The sequence below is a fragment of the Eucalyptus grandis genome, chromosome 11 (assembly GCF_016545825.1).
Source record: "Eucalyptus grandis isolate ANBG69807.140 chromosome 11, ASM1654582v1, whole genome shotgun sequence".
Taxonomy (NCBI): Eukaryota; Viridiplantae; Streptophyta; class Magnoliopsida; order Myrtales; family Myrtaceae; genus Eucalyptus; species Eucalyptus grandis.
The window spans coordinates 31,220,886-31,247,863 of NC_052622.1; the positions used below are offsets into that span (position 1 = coordinate 31,220,886).

The 26,978-nt window shown below is 40.7% G+C and overlaps 1 pseudogene; it reads right to left on the reverse strand.

The window, feature by feature from the left end:
• Nucleotides 1-25,690, reverse strand: LOC120289878 (annotated as a pseudogene).
• Between the last annotated feature and the right edge of the window lie 1,288 nt (nucleotides 25,691-26,978).

Below are 26,978 nucleotides of genomic sequence, written 5' to 3' on the forward strand. Positions count from 1 at the left end.
TCACTGATTGTCGCTCAATCCAACATTCAGTCGCCGCCTAAGCCACACGGAATGAAGTATCATGTGAAACACATCATATCTCTTGGGCGGAGAGTGAACCTCGAAATGCCTTCGGACCTGTGCGACCCTCCTCTGCATCCTTATGTACTGCCTTGACGAGATGCTAGCGAGTATCGTCTTCAGATTCGGGATCTCCCTCACAGTAACCTCGACCGAGAACAACCTCCAGTTCAAGACGTTGCTGAACGGGGGCACGGAGTGTAAGAGTTTTTCTAATTGTGGACTACATTAATTGATATTGTAATTTACCGTTTAACGTTTATCGTTTTACGGGGTTTGGTCTAAGGTGAGATAGTAGGTTTCTTAATTAGTCTAATATGGGCTAGCTAGTGTGGGCCGAGTTGAGCCTGGCCCGTAATGAGAGGGACTGGCTGGAAACTCTATAAATAGTGCTCAAGTGTCTCATCTAACCCTAATTCTCACATGTATCCTCACCTAAGGGGCGTTTACCTAACGCTACACGTGAGGAGGGCCGCCTCATTGAGCTAGTGATACGGAGGGTAATAGAGGAGAAGGACTTGCGCGTGGAACATTGTGTTTCCGCTTCCGCTTCAAGAACAATGGATCTCAAAATAGGTACGTTAGTCTTTCTACTCAATTATGCATGTTCTTGTTCTAGTTATGGAGATCTTGGGGTTACGCAATTTGCGTCTAACATGTGGTATCAGAGCCTCCATAACCCTAGAACACGAATACAATTGATTTTGCCCTAATTTGTACGGATTAGCCCTAATTAGTACGGATTTTTCCCTAATTTGTGATTTTCGAGACTTTTCGTTCAATAAAAATTAAATTAAATTATATATTCGGACTGGGCTTGACGAGACGAAGAGAATGGTGGGAGGCGCGTCGCCGGAGGAGGCCGCACGCGCCCCCAGTCGTGGCCATGCGCCGGGCACTCAGGTGGCGCGTGCGGGCGCGTGGAGTGTCCGATTTGCGCGTGGCCGGCGGCGATGGACTCGTATGTTTATTCTCTACGTCATGGTATATTTATTTTATATATTTGATGATTTTATGAATGTGAAAATACATGCAAAGCCCTAAATACGTGAATTTTTAGTGTATTTTTGCGTATTTTTTCTTGTATTCTCCGTGTTTTTGGAAATACATGTGTTGGGTTACTGCTAGCGGATGGAGCGGATGGGTGAAAATGATGAGTTTGGCTTTGCAAAAGCAGAATAAGGGTTCATGAGGGGGAGTTGGGTTTCAGAAATCTTGGTTTCATTGCTAAAAGAGACTTCATAAAGATAATCTATCTTTGAAGCATTTGAAACACGAAATTCTGGGGGAGTTGAGGATGAAGATGAGGGAGCAAGAGAAACTGGTGCTTCGAGGATTTCTAGTTCTGTAGACATGATGAGAAGAGATCTTCTCAGCTCTGGATTCACCTGTCAAGCGCATGGAATGGATAATATTAAAAACGAAACCATGGCTCTGATACCATGAATGGACCTAGACTTAGAACCAGGGAAGGAGAGTAAATTTCCTGCAGGTATGCATCCCACAGTGGGCGAACAACCCCGTTCAAGCCCTTCAGGGACAGCCTTTTAGCAGAAAACCACTCAGCCCTTTAGTTCAGAGCCTAGAGACACTCAGAGATGCCAGGATGGAAACGTTTCTAACCTACCCAAGCTGCATTTCTTGAAGGATCCTACCAGGCTGGAGAAGAAGAGGAAATTAGAAAGCCATGGAGAGATTTTCACAATACACACACTTTACTTCAGGGGACTCTGCCCAAAACATTACACCCTCCTTGCCTTATATAGGCAATAAGAGGTCACAAGGACACACACAAGGACCTAGATCACGGGTCCAGATACAAACAGCGGCATCGAAAACTTTCGGGAGGGAATTATTCGCACATTATAAACAGAATCGTATCGTGAATGGATTTCCCTAGCCTAGTGCTACAAAGAAAAGTGAACAAAGTGATTTGCTACAGTGAAATTGTACGGACTCAACGGTCTCGTCCGTCACGAGCATTATAGCTACAAACTGAGTCATCCGAGCTGTTTTCTAGGAGATGTGCCTCGTATTTCTATTCAAGGGCTTCAAGGTCTTCAAGTGAGAGGATTTGATTCGGCCTTCGTGATGAGGATGCTTGTTCATGAGCCCAATGTGATGCTTCTTCTTCAGCCCAGTTTGTATTTGCATCTTCTTGAGGGTCAGGAATTCTTGGCTGAGGCCAATTGGATGGCTCTGCATAGAAAGATGTGTCCATGCTTTGAAATTGTTCGTAGGGATCCTGGGACAGAGGTCCTCCAAAGCGTGCATAGGGGTCCTGGGTGGATTGAACAATGTCATCTTCGCTTGTCATTTCAGGCTCTTGGGACGATGAGGCTTGTCTGTATTGTCCGAGTGCTTCCTTAGCTTCTGGTGCTAGGTCATAATGATCCCACGTAGTGGGTGCATTATTCCAAACATCTTCGGGAATGGTCTTGTTTTCCGGCACAGATTCTCTCGGTTCTCGATATTCATGTTCACAAAGTCGAATGCATCTAGGATAAGATTTGTAAATCCCGGCTTCTCGGCTGTTCAAGTTAGGTTTATAGGATGTGGTTCCTGTTTCTAGTGGTGCATCGAGAATACTACCATTATTTCTGCAAAATTCCAAGGACGTCGAAAAACAAGATGGTATGGACCTCGGATTTGGTGTCATGGATCTCAGTTCTTTTTCCAAGTCTTGTTTCCAACATGTAGGATGATAGAACCAATTTAGAAATTCTAAAAGATTTCTATCACATTCTTTTTCAATGTTTCTTCTGAGCAGGAATATCCTTGTGAGGTTGGCAATGAATCTTCTAGTTGGAATTTCAAAAGCTATTAGGTGCTTATTGGTTAAGTACCACAATAACATTTTGAGCTGTTCAGGGAAATCATCTTCCTTTCAGATAAGAGGATGAATGAATGGATAATTAATATTTAACCCAAAAGGATAAAGAATCGAACCTCCATTGAATCTGAATAGGTCTGTGTGGCTTTGCCACATGAGGTTCTCCAGATTCGGAACAAGACCGTCGTTCTGGATTTGCTGAATAATCTCCTGGGGGTATTTCCAGCTTTGTGAATCTCTGATGTTCTCAATTTTGTATTTCACTCAATGATTGAGCATATGGAAGGCAGGCCTCTTGATGTACATATTGATCTTGGCTGGTGCTTTTGGCCTTGATAAGAAGTCAGCAAGTACATTCTTCTTTCCAGGAATATGCTTAGTTTCAAATGAGTATTTTGAGAACCATTCAGCCCATCGAAGCAGTTGGGAATTTGGAATCTGCTTTTAAACTTGGTCATCCGAGGGAAAGATGCCATGTCTAATTCCACCGAAAGTGGTGGCCGATGAGATGAAACTCAAAATTTTTTATTCCATTTTTGACTGCTAAGATTTCTTTGAAAGTGGAATGGTAATGCATTTCAGCTTGGGAAAACTTTCTACTTCTATGAGCACAGAGGAGTCTCTTACCATCAATTTCTTCAAAAAGAACAATGCCCAAGATTCATCACCGGCGCGCCTTGGAGAATCCTTTTGCCCGTTGATGGTATTTGTAATGGTGGGAGATTCTGCATAATCTCTTTAAGTTCGCCGACCGCTTTGGTCCGAGCTTTTCTCCAAGGTGGGGAATTCTTCTTAAGCATGGATTGCAAAGGAATCGAAACTTTGCAATGTTTGGGACAAAACCCCGAGATAATTAATTATCCCAAGAAATTGCTGAACTTGCTTTGTTGTGAAGTTGTCCCGAGGAAACTTCAATAATTCTTGAGCGATATATGGCCCTGGGTAGTATGTACCTTTGTTAAGGTGCATACCAAGAAATTCGATTTCTGTCTGGGCAATATTCATCTTCCTTTGGGAAAGCATAATACCATGCTTTTTCACGATTTCTGCAAACTTCTCAAGGAGTTTACAGCAGGATCAAGCCATCAGACTCAGAGCAGAATATCATCAATGTATACGGCTGCACTTGATAGAATTGGTTGGAAGATGCGACACATGGCCTTTTGGAAAATGGATGGTGCTACCTTTAAGCCAAAAGGAAGAACTTTCCATTGGAAGTGCTGGTTCGGGATACATAATCCTGTTTTGGATCTGTCTTCAGGATGGATGCCCAATTGCCAAAATCCAGCTTTGAGGTCGAATTTGGAATAGATGTGGGCCTTGGTTAGACCACTAAAGAGAGAATCTCTAGATGGTAAAGGGAATTTATCATCTTGGAGGAAAAGATTGAGAGGTTGATAGTTGATCACCGCCTCATTTTTTCTCTGTTTTGCTCGGTGTGCTTATTGACATAAAAGGCTTCACAAGCCCATTATGAGTCGGAAACTTCAATAAGGCCTTGTTGCAAAAGTTCCGAGCATTCCCTTTGAGCTAGAACCAAATGTTCTGGCTTCATTCCCATGTGGCTCGCCATGGTTGGGTTTATGTCTTCATTTTTCTTGAAAGGAAGGTGAACAAAGAACTCTGGGTTTTCCCATAAAGGATGAGAACACTTTTGAGCGAATTCTGCATGGGATTCTGAACAAGATTCTAACAACTTCTGTATAATCGGATCTAGTAGACTCATTTGGATGGAAAAGAGTCTTTGGATATTAACAAACTCAGAGAATTGATCTTTATATCTAAGACCTTTTCCAGGAATGATGCGAAGCTGAAAGATTTGAGTCATGATGTCCCACCCAATTATCGTCTTTATTGGGAAGGTTAGATCCAAAAATCTTTGCGCTTATGGAGCATCAAGGGAAGAACTGGACAGTTACATGGAGTGGTTCGACATTGGTGGAGAAAGTATCTCCCGACGCAATGAAGTATTGGATGTAAGGAGTCCAGAATTCTTCAGAAGAACTTTGGTGTCTAGAATTGAACAACTTGCTCCCGTGTCAATGAGAGCAATAACAATGTAATAGGTTTGGCAAACTTTGATGTGAGGATTTTTACGGGAAGTGTGGACAAAGAGTTTGACTTGAAAATATGTCAAGGTTTGGTTCTGGGGATGATGGTGATATATGGAATATATCTTCGACTCGAGTCCGACTCGCCACCGGAAGTTTGGTAAGAGGGAATGGCACAAAGAATTTGTTCGATGGTTCTTCATCGCAGAGAATAAGGATTCAATATCATCATTTTCAAGAGAAATACCTATTTCATTCTCAATGTGATGGATTAGATGGTTCTCGACCTTTTCGCTTGAGGACAATTTTTGGCAAAATGTCCTTTCGATTGCAAATGTAGCAACGGCTTGATTTTTGTGGCTTGTGCGATCCTTTCTTTTGCGTAGGTATCGACATTTCTTCTTTTTCCGGAAATGCTTAGGGCCATGTTTGGATTTCTTTATCCAAAACTTCTTGTAGTGTTTTTTCTTCCGGGAATACTTGCCACATGTACCATCACAGTCTTTCTTGGAGCATTTAATTTTCAGCTCCTGACGGGAGCAAGCTGATTCGAGGCGTTTGTCATCTGTGATGTATGTTCGAACCATCTGGCGTTTCAAGCATAATTCTTCTAGGCATAGATGGATTTCTTGCTGTATTTCTCCCAAGGGAATATCTTGTACTCGCCTTTGTTTTCCAAAGAACGATCTTTCAACCATCTGGGATAGTTCTTTTGGGATGGAAGTAAGGAAAACATGCTTCAAATTTAGGTCTGCTCCAACTTGATAAAAGGTTTGAAGCATTATTCTGTAATGCTTATCAAGATGTTTCTTCTGGAGAGAGCAGCGTCGTCTTTGAAAAAACTCTCTTCTTTTTATCTCTATGAGGTCACCGGGTTTTCCCACAAAGACATGATATAAGAGAGTGATGGCATGGCTGAAATTAGGTGAAATTAGAAAATGGATATGGTCTTGTTCTGAAAGTGATTGCCACCAGAGCTTCAAGCTTCCTGTGAATCTTGTGACGAAGTTGTACAGGACGTCATTCATATCATGGTTGGTGATAGACTGGGTATTCAGCCAAGTATGAAATTCTTCAAGCCTTATCGGCCATTTGTGATAAGGAATATCATCAATGGTGAATAATTGTTTTGATGCTATGGACACATGCTGAGTAGGATTGCTTGTCTGACCCATTTCTAGGTCAGAATAATTTGATTCCATATCATCATCTAGGGGGTCAGCCATGAATATTGATGAAGTTACTGGTGCAATAGGGAGGGTATCAACTGTAGGAGTTGAGAAGGATGAGGAGGAGGAGAGGGATACTGAAGATTCTGTTTCAGTATCATGAGAAGTTTGCTCTACTAGGAGCAAAGTCTGTTTTTCTGGATTGGGAGGATCTGTTGTTCAGCCGTTAGATAACAGTCGTTCCCGGGTGCCTAGATCATTTAGAAAATATTCTAATGGATTTGATAGCATCATCCGATCCGCCTTTCTCTTATAACAATGGAACTTGATCCCGTAGGTGGTATTTTTTCTTTCCCCTTTTTCCTTCTGCAGGGCTTTGAGGCGATTTCGTATGTCTGCCATATCCGGTTCTCTTCTGTAAGGATCTGTTGGAATAGTGGCAAAAATGGATGTTTGTGGCGGTGGGGGTAAATACCCGGTTTTAACAAGAGGTGCCAATGGGTCAAACGGTCTAAACCTTCCTTCTTCAAGAAGCTGGATTTGGTTTTTGAGCTTCTCTATTTCTGGCTTCGGATTTTCAAGATAATGGTACCCAAGATGTTGTCCTGATTCCAAGGCGTGAAGCCTTTTCTGGAATTCAGAAAGTATCTTTTTGGTACTTTCATCATACCTTCGGAGATCTTGTTGCACATTTCCAATTTTGGAGTCAATTGCCTTGAAGGCATTGTTTTGTGCTAACAGAGTCTCTGATTGCCAGTTTAGAACAAATTTTCAAAGAAGCAGAGGTTTTTTTTCTGTCTCCCATGTTCATCCACATCAAAGGGGGAGTAAGGACTTTAGGAACATGGCGGTATCTCGCCATGGGGATCAATAAACTCTTCCGCAGGGGAACGAGAGTTTAGAACTTTCCTTGACAAGAGGAGGAAAGTCGGTATCCTGAAACATAGCGATAGAAGAAGTGGGTGGTGCTTCTTCCGGAACTTCGAGGGGGTAAGAGTGCTTCTTAGCCCACTTAAGGATTGGCTTATAAAATGGAGAGAGGACTTGCTTTTTCTGGGGAGGAGATGGTGGTGATGTTTTTGGTGGATCTGGTAAGGCTTGGAATGTAATACTGGACTCTGGTGGTGGAGGTGGTGCATAAGAAACCATGAATTGGTATTTGTCGCATTCACCGAGAGTGTCAACGGAGGAATCTCCGTCTAAGTACCTTTGGAATATCTTATCCTTTGGCCTTTTCCTCAAGGTGGAGATTTTGCAAAAGGGTCTACCTCGTCAGGAGAATTCATACAGAGGAACATTGCGTAAAGGATCCCAAAACAATGACCATAATTGTCTTTATAGTAATGAACAGGATGTCCATCACCATCGAAGTGTCGAACATGCTTTTTTGGATCTGCTCGAAATGGATTGAGGAACACATGATTCAATCATGAAGAGGGTTTGGAAGATAGAAGGACTTTCTTCCTTTTCCTTGCCAAATTTGATGGAAACAGTTCCATCTTTTTTCCTTACGAACTCTGAGTCCGTAGACTGGAAAGGCTTGTTGTGCCGATGTAGCTTTTCGTAGTTGGTAATCCAGGTCTCTGGAAGGAGCTTGGCCAACGTATCCTTTGGGATCTGTCTAGGAACATGGATACAGGATGCCTGATCATTCTGCATGGAGATGAACAAGGCATCTTCATTACCGTTGTTGAAGTTGAGATCAAGCGCATGGTTCTGCACTCGATAAACCATCTGGTAATGTAGTGTTGCAGCTACGTAATCAGTTTGAGGGGCTCCAAAGAGTCGGACTTGGACTTTCATAAAAGAAAGTAACCGGGGGTCCGAAAGGGCGATGTTGAAGTTTGGATATAGAGTGACAAAGACTGCTCCCGCATTCAAAGTGGTTTGAACAAGCATCCAATGCAAGCATGCTGGTATTGTAAAAATCTGGTATCTAACAACGCGAATCGTGCCACAACTGGCAAACCTTTACGACCATGGAAAGTGAGAGCAAGACGAACAGCTCCATAATGGACATGAGTGTATCCCTGTTGAGCCCATTGTCTGGGAAATTCATGAGGGATCTGGAGAGTAACAAAGTATTCCTTTTCAGTAGCAAGAATAGGATGTTGGTCGATAAGGCTTGAAGAATTTCATACTTGGCTGAATACCCAGTCTATCACCAACCATGATATGAATGACGTCCCGTACAACTTCGTCACAAGATTCACAGAAGCTTGAAGCTCGTGGCAATCACTTTCAACAAGACCATATCCATTTTCTAATGTCACCTAATTTCAGCCATGCCATCACTCTCTTATATCATGTCTTTGTGGGAAAACCCGGCGACCTCATAGAGATAAAAAGAAGAGAGTTTTTTCAAAGACGATGCTGCTCTCTCCAGAAGAAACATCTTGATAAGCATTACAGAATAATAATGCTTCAAACCTTTTATCAAGTTGGAGCACTCCAAATCTGAAGCATGTTTTCCTTACTTCCATCCCAAAAGAACTATCCTGGATGGTTGAAAGATCGTTCTTTGGAAAACAAAGGCGAGTACAAGATATTCCCTTGGGAGAAATACAGCAAGAAATCCATCTATGCCTAGAAGAATTATGCTTGAAACGCCGATGGTTCGAACATACATCACGATGACAAACGCCTCGAATCGCCTTGCTCCCGTCAGAGCTGAAAATTAAATGCTCCAAGAAAGACCGTGATGGTACATGTGGCAAGTATTCCCGGAAGAAAAAACACTACAAGAAGTTTTGGATAAAGAAATCCAAACATGGCCCTAAGCATTTCCGGAAAAAGAAGAAATGGCGATACCTACGCAAAAGAAAGGATCGCACAAGCCACAAAAAATCAAGCCGTTGCTACATTTGCAATCAGAAAGGACATTTTGCCAAAAATTGTCCTCAAGCGAGAAAAGGTCAGAACCATCTAATCCATCACATTGAGAATGAAATAGGTATTTCTCTTGAAAATGATGATATTGAATCATTATTCTCTCGATGAAGAACCATCTCGAACAAATTCTTTGTGCCATTCCCTCTTACCAAACTTCCAAAGTGAAACCGAGTCGACTCGTAGTCCGAAGATATATTCCATATATCACCATCATCCCTTAACCAAACCTTGACATATTTTCAAGTCAAACTCACTGTCCACACTTCCCGTAAAAATCCTCACATCAAAGTTTGCCAAACCTATCACCGTTATTGCTCTCATTGACACAGAGCAAGTTGTTCAATTCTAGACACCAAAGTTCTTCCCGAAGAATTCTGACTCCTTACATCCGATACTTCACCCCGCATCAGAGATACTTTCTCCACCAATGTCGAACCACTCCTCAGAATCGTCCCGCTCTTCCGCAAAGTTGCTCCATAACTGCAAAGATTTTTGGATCTAACCTTCCCAATAAAGACCTGATAATTGGGTGGGACATCATGACTCAAATCTCTCAGCTTCGCATCATTCCTGGAAAAGGTCTTAGATATAAAGATCAATTCTCTGAGTTTGTTAATATCCAAAGACTCTTTTCCATCCAAATGAGTCTACTAGATCCGATTATGCAGAAGTTGTTAGAATCTTGTTCGTAATTCCATGCACTTCCGCTCAAAAGTGTTCTCATCCTTTATGGGAAAACCCAGAGTTCTTTGTTCGCCTTCCTTTCAAGAAAATGAAGACATAAACCCAACCAGGGCGAGCCACATGGGAATGAAGCCAGAACATTTGGTTCTAGCTCAAAGGGAATGTTCGGAACTGTTGCAACAATGCCTTATTGAAGTTTCCGACTCACAATGGGCTTGTGAAGCCTTTTATGTCAATAAGCGCGCCGAGCAAAACAAAGGAAAAATGAGACTGGTGATCAACTATCAACCTCTCAATCTTTTCCTCCAAGATGATAAATTCCCTTTACCATCTAGAGATTCTCTCTTTAGTGGTCTAACCAAGGCCTACATCTATTCCAAATTCGACCTCAAAGCCGGATTTTGGCAATTGGGCATCCATCCCGAAGACATCCAAAACAGATTATGTATCCCGAACCAGCACTTCCAATGGAAAGTTCTTCCTTTTGGCTTAAAGGTAGCACCATCCCTTTTCCAAAAGGCCATGTGTCGCATCTTCCAACCAATTCTATCAAGTGCAGCCGTATACATTGATGATATTCTCGCTCTACACCCCGATGAGCAATACACTCCAACTCCTTGAGCAAGCTTTTGCGAAATCGTGAAAAAGCATGGTATTATGCTTTCCCAAAGGAAGATGAATATTACTCGCATGTAAATCGAATTTCTTGGTACGCACCTTAACAAAGGTACATACTACCTGAGGGCCACATATCGCTCAAGAATTATTGAAGTTTCCTCAGACAACTTCACAACAAAGCAAGTTCAGCAATTTCTTGGGATAATTAATTATCTCAGGGTTTTTGTCCCAAACATTGCAAAGTTTCTGATTCCTTTGCAATCCATGCTTAAGAAGAATTCCCCACCTTGGAGAAAAGCTCAGACCAAAGCAGTCGCTGAACTTAAAGAGATTATGCAGAATCTCCCACCATTACAAATACCATCAACAGGCAAAAGGATTCTCCAAACTGACGCCAGTGATGAATACCGGCAGCCGTTCTTTTGAAGAAATTGATGGTAAGAGACTCCTCTGTTCTCATAAAAGTGGAAAGTTTTCCCAAGCTGAAATGCATTACCATTCCACTTTCAAAGAAATCTTAGCAGTCAAAAATGGAATCAAAAAGTTTGAGTTTCATCTCATCGGCCACCACTTTCTGGTGGAATTAGACATGGCATCTTTCCCTCGATGACCAAGTTTAAACAAAAGATTCCAAATTCCCAACTGCTTCGATGGGCTGAATGGTTCTCAAAATACTCATTTGAAACTAAGCATATTCCTGGAAAGAAGAATGTACTTGCCGACTTCTTATCAAGGCCAAAAGCACCAGCCGAGATCAATATGTACATCAAGAGGCCTGCCTTCCATATGCTCAATCATTGAGTGAAATACAAAATTGAGAACATCGAGATTCACAAAGCTGGAAATACCCCGAGATTATTCAAAGAAATCCCGTAACGACGCCTTGTTCCGAACTGAGAACCTCATGTGGCAAAGCCACACAAACCTATTCGATTCAATGGAGGTTCGATTCTTTATCCTTTTGGGTTAAATATGAATTATCCATTCATTCATCCTCTTATCCGGAAGGAAGATGATTTCCCGAACAGCTCAAAACGTTATTGTGGTACTTAACCAATAAGCACCTAATAGCTTTTGAAATTCCAACTAGAAGATTCATTGCCAACCTCACAAGGATATTCCCGCGAAGAAACATTGAAAAAGAATGTGATAGAAATATTTTAGAATTTCTAAATTGGTTCTATCATCCTACATGTTGGAAACAAGACTTGGAAAAAGAACTGAGATCCATGATACCAAATCCTGAGGTCCATACCATCTTGTTTTTTCAACGTCCTTGGAATTTTTGCAGAAATAATGGTAGTATTCTCGATGCACCACTAGAAATAGGAACCACATCCTATAAACCTAACTTGAACAAAATGCCGAGAAGCCGGATTTACAAATCTTATCCTAGATCCTGTTCGACTTTGTGAACATGAATATCGAGAACTCTGAGAATCCCGTGCCAGAAAACAAGACCATTCCCGAAGATGTTTGAATAATGCACCCACTACGTGGGATCATTATGACCTAGCACTAGAAGCTAAGGAAGCACTCGGACAATACGTGACAAGCCTCATCGTCCCAAGAGCCCGAAATGACAAGCGAAGATGACATTGTTCAATCCACCCAGGACCCCTATGCACGCTTTGGAGGACCTCTATCCCAGGATCCCTACGAACAATTTCAAAGCATGGACACATCTTTCTATGCAGAGCCATCCAACTGGCCTCGGCCAAGAATTCCTGACCCTCAAGAAGATGAAAATACAAACTAGGCTGAAGAAGAAGCATCACATTGGGCTCATGAACAAGCATCCTCATCACGAAGGCTGAATCAAATCCTCTCACCTGAAGACCTTGAAGCCCTTGAATAGAAATACGAGGCACATCTCCTAGAAAATAGCTCAGATGACTTAGTTTGTAGCTACAATGCTCATGACGGACGAGACCGTTGAGTCCGTACAATTTCACTGTAGCAAATCACTGTTCACTTTTACTGTAGCACTAGGCTAGGGAAAGTACTGTTCACAGTACAGTTACTATTTATGATGTGCGAATAATTCCCTCCCGAAAGTTTTCTAAAAGTGTCATTTATATCCGGGACCCGTGAGCTAGGTCCCCGTGTGTGTCCTTGTGACCTCTTATTGCCTATATAAGGCAAGGAGGGTGTAATGTTTTGGGCGAGTCCCCGAAGTAAAGTGTGTGTGTATTGTGAAAATCTCTCCATGGCTTTCTAATTTCCTCTTCTTCTCTAGCCTGGTAGAATCCTTCAAGAAATGCAGCTTGGGTAGGTTAGAAATGTTTCCATCCTGGCATCTCTGAGTGTCTCTAGGCTCTGAACTAAAGTGCTGAGTGGTTTTCTACTAAAAGGCTGTCCCTGAAGGGCTTGAACGGGGTTGTTCGCCCACTGTGGGATGCATACCTACAGGAAATTTACTCTCCTTCCCTGGTTCTAAGTCTAGGTCCATTCATAGTATCAGAGCAATGTAATTAGCATGGCATGTGATTTGAGTGATATGATGCCCCTATCACTAAAGTTAAATCACATGTATATAATGTATGTGAGATGTAAAGATTATATCCCTGGTATGAGAGAGTTTCAAGGATTCAATTGAGTTGTGACTGCCAAAGTGGCACACTTGGTTGAGTTTGAGAAATTTCGATCTTGTATATTGATTGGGATGTCTCTTGGTCTAATGCATAGTCATACTCCCAAAGGAGGTGATTGTGTATTAGTTCATGGAGGGATACATGATAGTGTGGTGGAGAAGTGACCGATCCTAATGGTTCATATGCCCAAAGGTGATGAATTCACGAAGATTGGAATATATTCTCATAACCCTTATCATATGGGGAGTGTACAATTGCATGCCATGTATTCTGCCCAAAGGTGATTGTGATTTTGCATGTAACTCTCTGGATGTGTACTTGTACGTCAAGTTACACAATGCTCACATGATGCTAATTATATACATTGCTTATTTTTCAGTCACATTTTCTGTAAATGGTAACTCCGTCACCATTGAGGTTCTTGCTGGTTCGAATTTTAAGAGATGGAAAGAGGATTTTCTGTTTGCTATAGAGATGGCAGATGTTCATATGGCTCTTACTACTGACCGGCCGGCAGATTTGACTGCCGAGAGTACAGAGGCTCAAAAAGAAAATTTTGCTGCATGGGAAAAGAGCAATAGAATTTGCTTGCTGTCCATGAAGCATTCCATTCAGGAACACTTGAAAAGTGGTTTGCCTGTAAACTGCAATGCTAGGCAGATGATGGAAGCCTTGATGGCTAGAAATCGTGTCTCACCTAATGTTGAGATAGGAACACACATGCAAACACTTTTTACTATGACATATGGTGGTTCTGGTGGAGTTAGAGATTATGTTCTGAGGATGGTTGATTTACGTACAAAGCTTCGTGCTCTCAATGTTGAAATTCCTACCGCTTGCATTGTCCATCAAGCTCTAAATACTCTTCCTCCTGATTTTGGGATTATCAAGACCAATTATAGTTCCCAAGATGAAACCTGGTCTGTTAATGACCTTATTGCAAGGTTGGTGGCAGAGGAAGAGAAATTGAAGAAAGATAAAGGACATATTGCTCTTTATGCTTCTAGTTCTGCTGGTGACAAGGGTAAGAAGTTGAAGAACTATACCCATAAAGGCAATTCAGAAGTTGCTGATCCTTCCAACAACAAAGGAAATTCTGAAGGTACGGGTCCTTCTAACATTCTGGGTCCTAAGAAAGCATTCACCAAGAAGGATGGTGTTTTTTGCTACTTTTGTAGGGAGAGAGGACACGTGAAAAAACATTGCAACAAGTTTAAAGCTTGGTTGTCTAAGAGAAATAAGAGAGAGCCCAAAGGTAATGATTCTTTGGCATTTGTTTATGAATCCAATCTATCTGAAGTTCCGACCAATTCCTGGTGGCTAGATAGTGGTGCAACTAATCATGTTGCATTTACCATTCAGGGGTTCATAAACCGAAGGACGCAAACTCAGGATGAATCAAAGCTCACTGTTGGAAACAGCGTTGGAGTTGACGTTGAGTTCGTGGGAGATGTTATTTTGATTTTAGATTCTGGTTTTCGGATGGTGTTAAGAAACACTTTTTACATACCTTCTTTTAGGCGGAATTTAGTTTCGTGTCTTGTTTGGACATGTGTGGATACTCTTTTGAAATAAAGAGTAATACTATTTCCATGTTTTATGATTCAAATAAGATTGGGTGTTGCAATTTATCTGATGGATTATATCGATTGAGCTTATCTCCCAACGACATATACGTTGCTTATTCCGCTGAAAAGGTTGTTTCCAAAAGGCCTCTACCTAAGGAACAGTCTTATGCATTGTGGCATATATGTCTTGGTCACATCTCTAAAGATACAGTAGAAAGGCTTATAAAGGCTGATATCTTGCCTACTCTTAAAGATGATCAAGAGACTTGCGTAGACTGTTGCAGAGGTAAGATGACTAAAATAAAGAAGAAATCTGCTGTACGAAGTTCAGACTTGTTGGAGGTTATTCACACTGATATTAGTGGACCATACACGGCTACTTTGTGCATAAATTTTTATTTCATCACATTTATTGACGACTATTCCCAATATGGATACTTATACTTGATTAAAGAAAAGTCCGAGTCTCTTGATAAATTCAAGATTTTTCGGACTGAAGTGGAGAAACAGTTGGGAAAAGTTATTAAGATTGTCAGAGCTGATCGTGGTGGTGAGTATTTTGGTAGGCACGGTGATGCTGGCCAACTTAAAGGGCGGTTTGTTAAATACTTAGAAGATTCTGGGATAATAGGTCGTTTACTATGCCCTAAGTCCTGAACAAAATGGTGTAGCTGAAAGGCGGAATCGTACTCTTATGGACATGATGAGAAGTATGATTAGTAGGACCAATTCACCTAATTTTGTGGGGAGAAGCTTTGAAAATAGCTATTTATATTCTAAATCGTGTTCCTACTAAAGCAGTTCCATTGACCCCTTTTGAGTTGTGGACTGGACGTAAACATAGCTTGAATCATCTTGAAGTTTGGGGATGTCCAGCAGAAGTGAAGTTATATAATCCAACATTGAGTAAGCTGGATTCCAAAACTACTCGGTGTTACTTCGTGTCTTACCCAGATCATTCAAAGGGGTATCGGTTTTATAACCCTAATGGAGGTACAAGAATTGTGGAATCTCAGACTGCAAAATTTCTAGAATTTGATGTAGCTGAAAAGGGTAGCTGCTCACAAGCTATCGAAGATGATAGTATGGTGGGGATTACTGGATCCCTATCTCATCCTGTGCAGACAATTATGGAGCCTCTTGCATCACAAACCGAGCCTGTTGTGGCACATGAGCCTGTTGAGACAGTTCCTGATAAATTCCTCAAGCCCCTCAAATTTAGAATGAGGTTGAAGTAGCTCCACTCAGAAGATCAACTAAAGAAAGACGTTCAGCTATACCACCAGACTATCTAGTCTACCTGGGAGAGCATGATTATGATATAGGCTGTGTTGTTGATCCTGTGACTTATACTGATGCTATCTCATGTCCTCAATCAAATTTGTGGTTAGATGCGATGAAAGATGAGATGCAATCTATGAAATATAATGGTGTTTGGGAGCTTGTTGAATTGCCTGAAGGTTGTAAACCTATTGGTTGCAAATGGGTATTCAAGACTAAAAAGGATTCCAAAGGAAAGATTGAAAAGTTTAAAGCCAGACTGGTAGCTAAGGGTTTCACTCAAAGAGAAGGAATAGATTATGAAGCAACAGTTTCTCCAGTTTCTTCTAAAGATTCTTTTAGAGTGATCTTGGCATTGGTAGCTTATTACGATATGGAGTTACACCAAATGGATGTTAAAACTGATTTTCTAAATGGAAACCTTGATGAGGAGGTTTATATGGTGCAGCCTGAAGGTTTTGTATCAGATGACTCAAGTAAGCTTGTTTGTAGATTGAAAAAGTCTATTTATGGCCTTAAGCAAGCTTCTAGACAGTGGTATTTCAAGTTTCATAGTGTTGTTACTTCATTTGGATTTATTGAGAACAAAGTAGATCAGTGCATATACACCAAGGTCAGTGGGACGAAATATATTTTTCTCATACTTTATGTAGATGATAACTTGCTTGCTAGTAGTGACATTGGTTTACTGCATGAGACAAAGCGAATGTTATCGAAAAATTTTGACATGAAAGACCTTGGTGAGGCGTCTTTTGTTCTTGGCATTGAGATCCATAGGGATCGCTCGCGCCGTTCATTGGGTTTATCTCAGAGGGCGTATATTGATCGTGTTTTAAAAAGATTCAATATGCAGGATTGCAAACCAGGAATTGCTCATGTTGTTAAGGGTGATAAATTGAGTATTTCACAATGCCCTAATTCAGATTTTGAGAAAGCTCAAATGAATGATGTACCTTATGCTAGTGTGCTTGGAAGCATCATGTATGCTCAAGTTTGCACTAGGCCGTATATTGCTTTTGCAAATGTGGCTTCTAGGCGGATATCAATCAAATCCAGACACGATCACTCGGGTTGCTGCCAAGAAAGTTTTAAGGTACTTAAAGAATACAAAAGATTATATGCTAATGTATAGACATGTTCCAGACTTGCAACTAGTAGGCTATTCAGATGCAGATTTTGCTGGTTGTCAAGATGATAAGAAATCAACAACAGGATACATATTTATGTTGGCAAGAGGTGCAGTATCATGAAAGAGTGAAAAACAAAAATCCATATCTTCTTCTACCATGCAAGCGGAGTTTGTAACATGTTTTTCAACTGCTACTCAAGCTATGTGGCTCCGAAACCTCATTAGGGAGTTATCAGTTTTTAATTTTGTGGATAGACCCATACAGCTATATTGTGACAATAACTCTGCAGTTTTGTTTATTAATAATAATAGAAGTCTCAAGGGGTCTAAACACATGGAGGTCAAGTTTTTGACTATAAAGGAATTAGTGCAGAATGGTGATGTTGCAGTAGATTATATTCCTACAGATGATATGATTGCAGATCCACTAACTAAAGGCCTACACCCGTGTGTTTTTGATCGACATGTCATTAGTATGGGCCTAAGAGCATCTTGGGATGCTGTTATTTAGTGGGAGCTGTGTTTTATTTTTCTTTGAATAAAGTTTACATCTGTTTTGTTACAATTTAGTAACACTTTGATATATATATATCAACTTTTGCATTCAATAAAATATTTTTTGAATGGATTGTTATTATGTTGAATATATATATTGTTAAAAGTCTCAAGGTATTACTTAAACCTTGAGTGAAGGCTAGGGGCATCCGGGCATCCGGTTATTAGCCTTGTGCATATGTCTTGTGATACATAAAGAAAGGTTAACTATAAAGACAAGACATATGTGGGTTCATTGGAACCATAAAGCATTCTCTAGTGGCACAAGTTTTTGTGACGCCTAAAGTTAAGAGAATGGTGACTGACAAATGGGGTCTCTCTATGAGAGATGTTATCCATTTGCCACACTACCATATTGAATCCATATCAATAAAGTTGAGAGCACTCGTGACCATGGAAGGCTCTGTGTGTATACATGCAGTTACCGCCATGATTCGGTGTTTAAGACTTTATGGGATAGGATTGACTATTAAGAATTATCTCTGGACCAATGTGCGCACATACAGTACAATTTCAATTAATATAGTCCAAATGAGAGAATGTAAGAGTTTTTCTAATTGTGGACTACATTAATTAATATTGTAATTTACCGTTTAACGTTTATCGTTTTACGGGATTTGGTCTAAGGTGAGATAGTAGGTTTCTTAATTAGTCTAATATGGGCTGGCTAGTGTGGGCCGAGTTGAGCTTGGCCCGTAATGAGAGGGACTGGTTGAAAACTCTATAAATAGTGCTCAAGTCTCTCCTCTAACCCTAATTCTCACCTATATCCTCACCTAAGGGGCGTTTACCTAACGCTACACGTGAGGAGGGCCGCCTCATTGAGCTAGTGATACAGAGGGCAATAGAGGAGAAGGACTTGCGCGTGGAACATTGTGTTTCCGCTTCCGCTTCAAGAACAATGGATCCCAAAACAGATGCGTTAGTCTTTCTACTCGATTATGCATGTTCTTGTTCTAGTTATGGAGATCTTGGGGTTACGCAATTTGCGTCTAACACGTAGTGGTCTGAGATCAGCACCGGCACACATCCCGTGTAGATAGCCTCCACCACTCTCGGGCTCGCAACCTCGTAGCCACTCGGGCAAATGCAGAACTTGCTCCTCCTCATCATGTCGTAGTAAGACACGCCGAGGGAGGTACCGATGGACCTTCACGTCCTCGTCCTTGTTTTCCCAGTGCTGAAGGAGAATAGGCCTGATGGGCCCGTGAAGCCCGCCGGAAAAGAATGCCAATATTGAGCGGTGCGACGGCGATGGCCCCCCAATTAGGCCACTTATCGCGCCAGTGTGGAGATTTACTTCTGGAAACGAGACATCCTTGGACGGGTTGAAGCCTTCGGAGGTATTTGCATTACACAAGACTCTGATCGAGTTCCTGTGAAGATGTGGAACAGCAAAGGAAGCCTCTGGCCCCTGCAAAAGAATCTCAGGTTTCAAGGTACTCAAGTGTTACTCATGTTGTCCTCAAAGTCTCATGCATTTTTTCGTTCTTGCATGCGTCGAGTGGAGCAATCTAGACGATAAATCAAAGACCTACCCAGTCATGACAGGCCAGCATAAAATGATCAGCACCCAAGCTGCGATTCCAATATGGGTACTTGCTCGCCACAACATCGATGTAGTCAATCACGGTTCGCTTTATGGGGCCGAAATCATGCGAATCCCGTACATACACAAACTGGACCATCATCGCCACACTGAAAGGGAGGAAGAAGACGTGTGCTTTGCGGGGATCTCCAGTGCGGAATCGCTTGTTTATTTCGACCATGTGGATGAAATTACCTTCCATAGCATATATGCTCTTGCACGGACCGTTGTGGAATACAGGGGGATCACCTCCTTGTAAACAAATATTTTAAACTGCTTTTCCATTTCTAGGTAACTCCTGCAGTTGGAACTCGAGTCTTTTATCAGATGAAAATGTCGAAGGGTCCATCATTGTGTACCATACAGAATCAAATAAATTTTTTATGTTACCTGTTTTTCTTGTTTTTTGTAAAGTCTATGAAATATTAGAAGCAAGATATGGCCTTCCACTGACGTGATATTAACTAAATTAAGAGGCAAACATTCCACCCGAGGGTATTGTAGTCAAAAAAGCCTATTCCAGATCAGTTGTTAATGCTCTTAATTTCTCCATCAAGACCCACTGATCTTCCATAGCTTCTTATCTAAAGATGCAATAAATTGCGTCCCAGTGGTTGGTGATCACTGATGTTTAATGACTTGTGCAAATCTACGGAGACATCCCATTAATTGGGTCAATGTTGGATGATCTGATAGCGTCGCTCTTCAGTTAACGTACAACCGCTTTTTGTCTGCATCAACATGACGGTGTTACAGCCTCGTTCTCTAATTTATCTTAATTTCTATCCCTCACTTTGTAATTTAATCCAAGTACATGTCAATAGGTAAAGGTTGGGAACAATGCCAAAGAAAAAAGCGAAAGCCTTGTACGTACTTAGATCCCAACTGAATGAATCCTAATTGTAAGTTTGACTGATTATACGACATTGCTAAGTTCATTCATCAGAGACTTGGGAATACAGTACCTGTGAAAGGCATTGGCATTCCTGTACATTGGACCTACGGGGACATAGTCTGGGTCCTCCATCGGGTTCCCAGTCTTAGCTTCTCTAATCCCGGATCTAGCTCTTCTTAGCCCCGCTTCTAGCCTCTCTAAATCAGTGTCTACCCTTTTTTGCTACGCTTTCTCAACAAAACCATAAGACTCATTAAAAGCGGGCACATTATTGCGGGCGACATTTACGGAAAAGTCTGAGGTACCTTCCTTTGTGGCGCTCTGCATAAATGTAGGCATGAATCAGCTTCATATTACCAAATTGAGGGATGCAAATAAATTGAGGGAGGGCACTTCAGAAATGCTAACAAGGAACCATACTAGCAGTGGCGGTCACTATCAGTTACCAAAAATGAAACTCTCACTAAATGAGGAAATGCTTTACGTAAGGTGATCACAAAGCGGAGTGGAAACTAAGGTGCCATCAGTTACTAACATAAATGCAGGCAGATTTCATTATCTTGTTCCAACACTGGGTTGCCTCCTGTGCTCAGCAGACACTCTTGCAGGTCATTTCTGAGCATAAATCAAGACAAATTTTGCAGAGAGAGAGAGAGAGGGAGGGAGGGAGTCTACGCTGTCACATAGCAGAGAGGCTTATGAAGTTTGGCACTGACACCAATTATAGACTCTACTTAGGTTTCTCAACAGAGCAATGAAACAAAACAGGATGCAACCAGGAATGATTTTACTAGTCCCAACAGGCTAATTAAGCTTGTAAGAACTAAAACCCAGAGAGCTCTATGAAGAGTTGATGGGCATTTTGTTGGAGAAATCTCTCTAGAGTGTTTTGAAACTGACAAAACGTTTCTATCAGTCTAGTCTGGAAGCTGTGCAAACCCTTGTACTTAGAGTCTGAAGACTTTCAAATCACCAGACTCAGCACACAAGACTCAAGACTCAAGACTATTCTCATTGACAGTTTCTAATCCAGCGACAAAGGCGATCCAGAGCTAAAGTGTTTGGTTAAGGATTTGGTCTTATCGACTGGAGAATATCTCTTGGCTAGATTTGATATAACAGATTATTTATTCGAAATCAAGATCGTTTGAAGATCCGATGATTGACGAAATATTCTTGGAAGGTTCTATTCTTGGAAACCAAGATTCTGATTATATGGGCGAACAGGATTGATGGGCTATCGACATGTTCCTTTAATAGCTCGAATGATCTTCTTAATCGATTCTGTCCAACGGGAAGATTGGAAGAATTCCTTTGGTAAGTGCTAACGGGTATGATGGCATAAAGGAGTATAAAAGGAAGACGTTCCAATTGTTCTAGTGTGCTCGATAGAGAAATTCCAGTAGTCCGAAGCTCCTTGATTATTAGTCGATTCATATTGAGCGAAACCGTACACGCAAAGAGAGTCTATACTTAGTGATACCTTGAGGGAGTGTGGTAGATCTTCTACACCGAGAAATCAAGGAAGAACAAGATCTTAATATCTCTTTGTTCATAATGGAATCCAGCCCGGTGGGCAATAGTGCGTAAGAGTTGACGTAGGCTTGAAATAAGCCGAACCACTATAAACCTTGTGTTCAATTTTCTCTTCCCTACTCTCGCCTTATTTTGATCGTTGTTTGTTTATTGACGAGAAAAATTGTCTCATTTCTATCAACCTGTCTAGTATTGTGCGATTATCGTAAGAAATTACTCTTTATACCTATTCACCCCCTAGGTACTTATACTAGCCATATCAATTGGTATCGAGCTTGTGTACTCACTTTATTTGAAGTGTTTTACTTCGAGTAAAAGATCCATGGCTAGTATGCTAGCTCCTGTGGTGGTGAAAGGACAAAGCAATACCAGACCTCCTTACTTTGATGGAAAGGACTACAACATCTGGAAAACAAAATGAAAGCATTTCTTCTATCAAAGGATCCTCTCGGAATGGGACGTTGTAGAAAAAGGAATCACTCCTAAAGTTGCATCCGTCTCGAAAGAGGGAAAGAAACCTGTTGAGACCAGCGGAATGTCTCAGGAAGAGATAATCAAGAGACAAACTCTTGATGCAAAAGCTATATATTCTTTATATTGTGCCTTGTCACCTACCGAATATAACAGAATATCTTCTTGTGTTACAGCAAAAGAAGTCTGGGATAGGTTACATATCACCTATGAAGGAACCGATCGAGTGAAAGAGACCGTAATCAACATCCTTCTCGGTCAATATGAAGCCTTCAAAATGAGACCTGGGAGAATCTATAGCTAACATGTTTAGCCGTTTTACAGAAATTGTAAATGGTCTTGAAAATCAAGGACAACCAATTTCGATCCCATGAAGGTAAACAAGCTACGCGTGGACTCTCCAAGGATTGGAATCACATAAAGACTTCAATAAGAGAGACGCAAAGAATCATGCCACTATCTGTCGACGAGCTGATTGGAACTCTTCAGTCTTATGAAGTGGAACGAATTAACGAAGACGAAGATCCAAAAGGTAAGAAATCCATTGCATTAAAATCAAATGATGATTCTGATGTTACAGATTCTGAAGATGATATGGACGATGAGGAGCTTGCTCTCATGATAAGAAGATTCAAAGCTGAATAGAAAAGGAAGAAGATTCAACTCAAAGAAACAAAGCTTTCAAAGACAAAGACCAAGTCTCATGATGATGATGAATCAAACAAAGATGTAGTTTGCTTTGAATGTAAGAAAAAGGGACACATCAAACCCAACCGTCCTCTTCTAAAGAAGAAGAAAGGAAAAGCTGAAAAGTCTCGAAAGGCTCTCAAAGCCGAAACCTAGAGTGATATAGAGTGTGAAGAAAGTGATGATGAATATGCCAATTTGTGTCTGATGGCGCAATCAGACTCAAACTCAAACTCCGGATCGACTCGACAAAGTGAATTTGAGGTAAGTAATTTTAAAATTCCTGTCAAGGTTTCTAAGTATATTGATGAGCTGTGTTTTAGTCTTAAGACTTCTCTTAAAAGGATTTCCGAACTTAAAAAGGAAAACTCTATTCTAAAACAACAAGAAAATGTTTTGAAAGAAAGAGTTAAATGTTTAGACATGAATGTTTTTACTCTTAAAGAAAGTGAAGAAAATCTTTTGAAAGAAAATGCTCTTTTAAAAATTGACTCATCAAATATTTCAAAGAAATTTTCAATAGGGTCCGAGAAACTTGAAAAAATTCTTTCAGCTCAAAGACCTTATTTCAATAAGTCCGGGTTTAGGTATGACAGCGAAACTATTCCCTTGATTGATTTTCCTAAAGTAAAAGAAAGAATTAAGCAAAGACCCTCAAGAGAGGCCTACAAAAATCATTTCAAGAAGGTTTTTGTAAAGTCTACGTAGGTCGAAATGCCCTCAGTGTTCAAAGTGCAATAGCCCGGATCACTTTGAAAAGAGTGTCCTATGGTTTGGAAACCCGTTAAGAAAACATGGGCTAATACTTTGTTTATCTTACTAACACCAATGGACCCAAGAAAATATGGGTACCAAAGAAAGCTTGAGACTCTCTTTTAAATGCAGGTCTCCATCAAGAAAAAGGTAAAGTGGTATCTGAACAGTGGAAGCTCAAGACATATGACAGGAGACTCAAATTGCTTTATAAATCTTGTTCAAGTAAATGGTGGAAAAGTCTCATTTGGAGGAAACAACAAAGGAAGAATTGTGGGATTTGGAACTGTGAAAATTGGAAATCTCACAATAAGTAGTGTTTCCTAGTAGAATGACTCAATTACAATCTTCTCAAAGATCGCCCAACTATGTGATACTGGTTTTAAGATCTTCTTTCAAGAAGGAATATGTTTTGGAACCAGTAAAGACTCTACTCAGTCTTTCATGGGTCGAAGGCATGGAAATATCTATCTCTTGGATGTGAAACCAGATGAATCGCAATGCTTAATTTCAATTCAAGACGAAGCAAGCTTGTGGCACAGAAAGCTTGGTCACATTAATATGAAGCAGTTAGCCAAAATCTCATCAAAGCAGCTTGTTCGTGGTCTACCCAATTTATCATACCAAAAGTCTGATCTATGCACTCCATGTATATTGGGAAAGCAGTAAGAAATTCATTTAAGCCAATAAATCATGTCTCTACTAATCATGTACTTTTCAATGCTACATATGGATCTCTTCGGACCAATCGTAACCCCCAGAGCATTGGAGGTAAGAAATATTGCCTAGTAATCGTGGACGATTACTCCCGATTTACTTGGTATATTTCCTTGCAAGTAAGTCTGAAACCTTCTCGTATTTTGAAAATTTTGTTAAAAAGGTTCAAAATGAAAAGGGATATGTTATTTCAAGTATAAGAACAGACCATGGAGGTGAATTTGAAAATCAAGATTTTACAAAATTTTGTGATGAATCTGGCTTTAAGCATGTGTTCTCCTCTCCATACACTCCTCAGCAAAATGGAGTTGTGGAAAGAAAGAATAGATCTCTTCAAGAAATGGCTAGAACTCTTTTAATTGAAAGTAAGATTTCTTCACGATTTTGGGCTGAAGCTGTTTCAACAAATGCTATATCATAAATAGAGTCTTTTTAAGACCTATTCTAGAGAAAACCCCTTATGAGTTATTCAAAGATAAGAAGCCTATTGTTTCGTACTTTCATGTGTTCAGTTGCAAATGCTTTATATTGAAAATGCAAAAGATCGAGTTGGTAAGTTTGAAGAAAGATCGATGAAGGCATCTTCCTTGGATATTCTACATCAAGCAAAGCCTACGAGTCTATAACAAGAAGAGTCAATCAAAGGAAGAATCAATGAATGTCAAATTTCAAGATTCAATGCAAAATGAATCCAGTCGGACTCAACATGAAGAGTCTGAACTCGCTCCGACTCTCCAAAGCTTACAACTCAAGAAGCATCTCGGACTGAAGACCAAAGATCAAGTTGTTCGTGAAGATTCAAGTAAAGAAAGAGATCATCACCTGCACAAATCAACCAAGAATCGGAAGCATAAGTCTAGTCATCCCAAAGATCTTATTATCGGCGAAATTAATGAAGGAATTCGCACCAGATCCAAAAGGCGCGAAGAGTCTAGTGCTGTGGCTCTCATCTCTAAAATTGAACCAAAAAGCATAGAAGAAACTTTATCTGATGAAAGCTGGATTGAAACTATGCAAGAAGAGCTCAGACAGTTCAACATTAATGATATCCGGGAATTGACATCTAAACCAAAAGGTAAAACTGTTATTGGAAAAAAGTGTAAACAGCGAATTGCCTGTTACACAAGCCATCCCATCAGTAATTAACTAACTTATCTATAAAATAAGCGGTCTGTGTACCGTATATCAAATTACATGTTAAGAAAAGGGAAATTACACTCGTTTTAATTGGTGGCCTTTCAGCTACAAGTGGTGGAGAAGCAGAGGGCTCGGGGGCCAAAGAATCATCTGAGACTGCTCTCTCCATTTTCTGAACTTCGACCACCACCAGCGGAGGGTCCAGCGCTAGAGGCCCCACCGCCGACCCACCACGGCCACTTCCGCCGTCACCGGCCTCTGCATGCAGAACGGGAATCTGCAAAGCGGCATCCAGGATTGGAGTCCGAGTGGGAGAGGAGTAAGAGCGAGAGGAGCTCCATAACCACGAGTACGCGGATACCGGATCCCCGGCCGGTGACTTCCTCGAGCGGCGACCGCAACAAGTCCCGCCACCGCAACCAGCGGCACCATGAGAAGAAGGAGCTTTGTCGACGGTGACACAAACCAACATGCACCAAGCTTCTTCTCACAATCCATCTCTCTCTCTCTCTCTCTCTCTCTCTCTCTCTCTCTCTCTCTCTCTCTCTCTCTCTCTCTCTCTCTCTCTCTCTCTCTGGCTGTGCAATATTGCAGGGGCCAAGAAGTGGAAAAGATGAAGATGGTCGTGCTAACGTTGGTAATGTGGACTTGCCAAGTGTTTTGCTCTGGCTCTGAATCTAACTGGGACTAGGAAGGAAAGAACCCACTTGGACATTAATGGTTTGCTCAACCGTGCCAAGCGTCGTCGTGCCCGGACCTCAATCTATGAGTTTCGCATGCAAACTTTTCCTATTCCCCGCTCTGCCCTTCCTTAAATTTCTTTTCCTGGATTCATTCCGAAAAGAAAAGTGTAATCTTTTGCTCTCTTTTCACGGAAAGAAAAAGGTTTGGACAGCATTGGCAGCTACCTCACATGAAGATTAGATTGCTCATGAAGGGTCGAGTGCGTAGTGGGGGAAAGAAAAATTTTAGAAACGTCGGAAATAGAGAAATATTTTTCGCACAAACTTTTTATTCGAACGGAGTAAGCGGAGTCATCGATATCAAACACTTTATACACCTTCGTGCTTTACTTCTGCTTGTCCAACGTCCCTTTTTTTTGTTAAAAAAAAAAAAAAAAAAAAACTATTCATTATCAAATTAATACATAAAAGGGAATCTCAAAAAATCTTATGGTCAGAATATCAAAGAAAAGTCTAAGAAAAGTGAGAAGAAGAAAAGAAAGATAGGATTTTTGGAAAAATATAAATATGAAAAATCCCTTGATTATTGGAGTACTATATATTATTTTGATACCAATTCAATCCTAACATTTTATAATTATATCAATTGAGTTCATCCAGTTAATTTTAACCAAAAATTATTGACTAAGGCGATCATTGTACATGGCATGATTGATGCTAATGTAAACAAATTTTATGAATTTTTAATATTTTTCTAAGTTTTTTATTATTTCCCTTCAAAACCATTCTGTCTATTTTTTTCGTGAAGAATACAAGAGGCTTCTAGTATACTGTTTTCACTATATTATCCTGAATCCCTACTCAATTTCTAGGGGAGACGTCATTCTTTTGGGTGTTATTTTTGTAACTTGAAAATGCCACTGCACAATTACAATATTCAACTCATTGCATGAAATTTATTCAATTAGACCAAGGATTTACTCAGTTAATCCCTGTCAAATCAATGCTTGTGTATTCATAGGACAATTGCATTTATAAAGAAATCGCGTTTCTTCAAGAAGAAAGATTTCTCTTACA